The following is a 4,777-nucleotide window of genomic DNA, read 5'->3' on the forward strand; positions in this document are numbered from 1 at the left end:
GATTTTGGCCTCTCTTTCCCTTCCCCAGTCCCAAAGGTCTCTGGAAGGCCTTGTGGGGCCATAGCCAGTCTCCAGTCACATGACTGAGAGTACCAGCTATCAGCACCTTGAGATTGTTTTGTATACATACTGTTTTTTGCCAGTCATGGGGCTTGAACTCTGGGCCTGGGCGCTGTCCCTCAGCTCTTCAGCTCAAGGCGAGCGCTCTACCCCTTGAGCCACAGCACCACTTCTCTTGAGATTGTTTTGTACTGCAGGACTCCACATGTGTTTCCCCCTTATGAAAATTACCTCACATCTCAGGAAGTCTCTTTTCCCCAAGCAGAACCAGCAGATCTGCTCTGCCAAGAAGGTAAATGAATCCTGGTGCGCACTTGCTCAAAACTCACTGGCTTGCTATGGAATCCCGGCTTCCTGTCCCCAGACCCATCAGGTATGCACTGTACCCCAGCTGCCTTGCTCACCACTAATGTGTGTGGGGTGACAAGAAGGAAGGGATTTGTAGCTAGCCGTGCACCGTGCCTTTCTTTACCCTAAGTTCATCCGTCTTTGATCCTTGACCCTGGACAAGAAGTGAGTCTGGTCAGAGTGGTGATCCTGGCTTCCACCCTCACAGATGCTTTAGCCTGCTACCAAAAGTGCTGAACCCAGCAACATTTGAGAATTACATCTCTTTTTTTTTTAAATTTATTTTTTATTGTGAAAATACGGTACAGAGAGGTTACAATTACATGGGCAAGACAATGAGTACATTTCTTATAAGCATTGTAGCCTCCTCCTTTGTTTCCCCTTTCCATCCCTTCCCTCTTACCCGTGCTTTTTCTAGTTTCCAGAAGGAAAGCTAATTCAAATCCCCCTGTCTTGCCTTCCTGAAATTAAAAAAAAAAAAAATAGAAGTCTCAACTACTGTCTTAATTTTCCACCTAAAATATGCTCATTCTTGCTCTTCGTGTTAAAATACACTTCTCATGCCAGAAATTATGGAAAAATATTTCTAAGCCCTTTTGAAACAATTGAGTTTGTGCTCTATTCTGAATAAGCCTTGTATAATCCAACTTGCTTTGTAGCCCAGACTGATCTTGAACTCACAATTCTTGGTGCCTCGGCTCCCAAGTACTTAGATTCCAAGAGTTTACCAGCACACCTGGCCATGTCCTCTTTGTCCTGGTCATTATTTGAAAGCAATTATATGTCAAAGGCAGAGGCAATGGTGCTCCTCTTCATCAGAACTTACCAGAGCTCCATAGATGATTTAGAGTTTATTCAATTATGACAATAATCTTAATGATTCCTTACATTTTAATCATATGAGGTTTTTTAAGAATTTTAAAGGCCTCGTTCTGGCCGCCATGGAGTAGGATGAGGCCCGCAGCAGCGGCTCGGTGTCAGCGGGGGCAGCAGCAGCTGAGACAGTAGCTGAGGCAGCCACACCCGCCTCCTCCTGACCTGGATTAGGTCCAGCAGCTCCATGGCCGCCGCCACACTGCGAGGGGGGACAAGGGGGGAGGAAGCGCTCGGTCTCCCCGCCCCCCCCCCATAGTCTCCTCACAGGAGGTGAAACTGCCATGACCCCAGCGGAGTCTGCGGCCAGGCCTTGAGTCCCCCTTCCTGGGGTGCGGGAGACTGGCATGAGCGGCCCCGCGGTGATGCCGGGAGCAGGGAGGCCATTGCCTGAGCCCGGGCCTGCTGTCGACCCCACTTTGTCGACCTAGGCTGCCCCGCAGAGCGTGCGAAGGACCCCCATCCCTGCTTTCCTCCTCCCCTAGATCTCTCTCACACACGCACACGTACACACACACGCACACACACACATGCCCCATCCCAGGAAGATGGGAAACTGCCTCAAATCTCCCACCTCGGATGACATCTCCCTGCTGCACCAGTCTCAGTCGGACCTGGCCAGATTCGGACCTGGAGCCAGATCAAGAGCCGCTGCTGCCATATCAGGAACAAGTTCCAGTTCCAGTCTATCATCCAATACCCAGCCAGACTCGGCTAGCAACTCAGCTGACTGAAGAGGAACAAATTAGGATAGCTCAAAGAATAGGCCTTATACAGCATCTGCCTAAAGGAGTTTATGACCCTGGAAGAGATGGATCAGAGAAAAAGATCCGAGAGTGTGTGATCTGTATGATGGACTTTGTTTATGGGGACCCAAATCGATTTCTGCCGTGCATGCACATCTATCATCTGGACTGTATAGATGACTGGTTGATGAGATCTTTCACATGCCCCTCCTGCAAGGAGCCAGTTGATGCAGCACTGCTTTCGTCCTATGAGACTAATTGAGCCAGGGTCTCTCGTCTGACATCAAGTGAACCATCATTTTTGGCGGTTTTGATCTTTTGTCACTGAGCCAAAAGAGCCAGGGATTAGGAATTAAGATCATGCACAAAAATTTCCTAAAAATATCTGGATGGCTGCAGATGTTGAGGAAAGTATGTGATATTTTAGAAACTTAGCAGGAAAAAGTAGGATTGTATTTTTATGTAAAACCTTGACCCAGTGTTTAAAAATATAATTGTATTTAGACTTTGTTATTGCTCAAGTACATAGGAATTGTGTAGTGTTAAAGCATCTGTATATGTTTAAATTGTGTGTGTTGAAGATTAGGAAAAAGATAGTGGCTATTTTTTCTAAATGAAATAACTTTCTTCTTCCCTCTACCCAGATTCTTTTCTGAAGTTACTGGCATTTGGGTCAAGGTTTTATTAAAAGCAACATTTTATAACACTGGCACAAAAAAAAAGTAGTTTTAAGCTTGTTTGCACAGTTTTTTTTTCCATTGGAAATGGAATTCATTGCCTTAGGTCTTTAAAAATAGTGTATTATTATCATTGGGGCTGGCTCTATGCTTGAAAATCAGTTTATAACCTCTTATAAGTGCTTTGTTCTGTTTGCAGTTAGAAAATGCAGAAATCAAAGTGATCTCCTAGCTTGTAAGCAAATTGAGATGCACTATCCCTTTTGTATTAAAAATGAGTTAATGTGTCAAGAAACCAACTCTAGCAAAGTGGGTTTAATATTACCCTTTCTATATGTTCTATCTAATTCTTTTGGTTGTTAATATGGTAATAATTGAAAGTCAAGGTAAATTTTAAATATTAAGATTTCTGATTTATTGAGCTTGAATTATGCCACCATACTATGTAAAAATGAAAGTGGCACCATGGTGAAACTTAACAAGAAGTAGTTTCTTAGTTGTAATAATTTGATTCTCTTCCCTGTGACTTCCTTCCCTATAGTCTTGAAACACAGCAAAAAGATACTGCATCTCTCATTACTGTAGTGCTGAGGTTATTGAAGTCATACAAAAACATCTCTGTGTCTGTTTCTTCGAAAGTTATGTTAAGTCCTAGGTGACTGACAAGAACAAAGGTAAATGTGTTTAATGTTTTGCACACAAATGCAGAATTTGTATAACCACCTGACTTCATAGTTGTGATCTCAAAAAAGGAATTTCTACTTTATTTTTTTCTTGCATTTAATGTAAGAGTATGCTAAATCTCTAAGTTTCTGAAGTATTAGAAATAGAGATGGCCTAGTAAAGATGTAGTAGTGTGTTTTATACATTTTGCATGTGTTTATTTTTCTTAATGTTCTCAAAAGTTGACTTATTTGTTCAGCTCAGTGATGTTACCACTAAAAACCATTATTGAAAGGAGAATCAGTCTCCAGATAACAAGTCAAATATTTCTCTTTTTTTTGAGTTTAATTTGTGATTCTAACACTTTTCTAAATACAAAACACAAGTGGTATGAAGGGTCTTCATGATTGCATTATAGAAGTATTTAATATGTCATAATTAGTTAATTTGGCATTCAACTGTAATGTCCATATGTTAATTTCCCTATGAGCCCCACGATGGAAAAACTTAAAGATGAATTTGAAAAAAAAATGAAAGAATTTCATTTATCAGGTTCTATTAAATTGTTACATGTATCTTGCTTAAGTTTCTGTTCATTAATTTATATTCATCCAATTATGTAAAGCAAATTTGGAGGAAACAAAAAAAAAGAATTTTAATAACACCCACAAGTTTGAAAAAAGAGTTCCTGCCTCTGGTATTTCCAAAAGCAGGAATCTGGAAATCTAGAGTGACCCCCTAGAAGTTGTAAACTTTTCAGTGAACTTTTATCACCCAAGGGTCTGCTTCCTCTCCTTTGGAGATGGTTGCCATGGGGATTTACCCCCAACAGCCAGAACACCACTCCACCTCCAGAACCTCACCCCTCAAGAAGTGGCTCAGGCATCAGCAGCAGCATGCAGAAGACTGTCAGAAATGCAGAGCCCCTACTGGGAAGGAGGCTCAGTGGTAGAGCGCTTGCCTTGCATGCTCGAGGCCCTGGGTTCGATTCCTCAGCACCACATAAGCAAAAAGAAAAAAGCCGGAAGTGGCACTGTGGCTCAAGTGGTAGAGCGCTAGCCTTGAGCTGAAGAGCTGAGGGACAGCGCCCAGGCCCAGAGTTCATGCCCCACGACCGGACCCTCCCCCCAAAAAAGAAATGCAGAGCCCCAGGCCTCACCCCAGTCCTCCTGAATCCAAAGGAGCATTTGACTAAGTCTTGATCAAGTCAAGGCTAAGAATGTGGCTTAGTGGTAGAGGGCTTGCCTAGCATGCCTGAAGCCCTGAGTCCAATTCCTCAGTACCATATAAGCAGAAAAATCCAGCAGTGGCACTGTGGTTCAAGTGGTACAGTGTACTCTTGAACAAAAGAAACACAGGAAAGGGGAAACAAAGCAGTAGGCAACAATTCTTGATAAGAAATGTACTCAT

General features: G+C 42.9%; 1 pseudogene; it reads left to right on the plus strand.

Annotated features, from left to right (window-relative positions):
- Positions 1–1,829: 1,829 nt before the first annotated feature.
- LOC138804144 (RING finger protein 11 pseudogene) lies at positions 1,830–2,293 on the plus strand (annotated as a pseudogene).
- Positions 2,294–4,777: the final 2,484 nt, after the last annotated feature.

This window comes from Dipodomys merriami, unplaced genomic scaffold (assembly GCF_024711535.1).
Source record: "Dipodomys merriami isolate MVZ:Mamm:240054 unplaced genomic scaffold, mDipMer1.0.p SCAF_359, whole genome shotgun sequence".
Lineage (NCBI taxonomy): Eukaryota > Metazoa > Chordata > Mammalia > Rodentia > Heteromyidae > Dipodomys > Dipodomys merriami.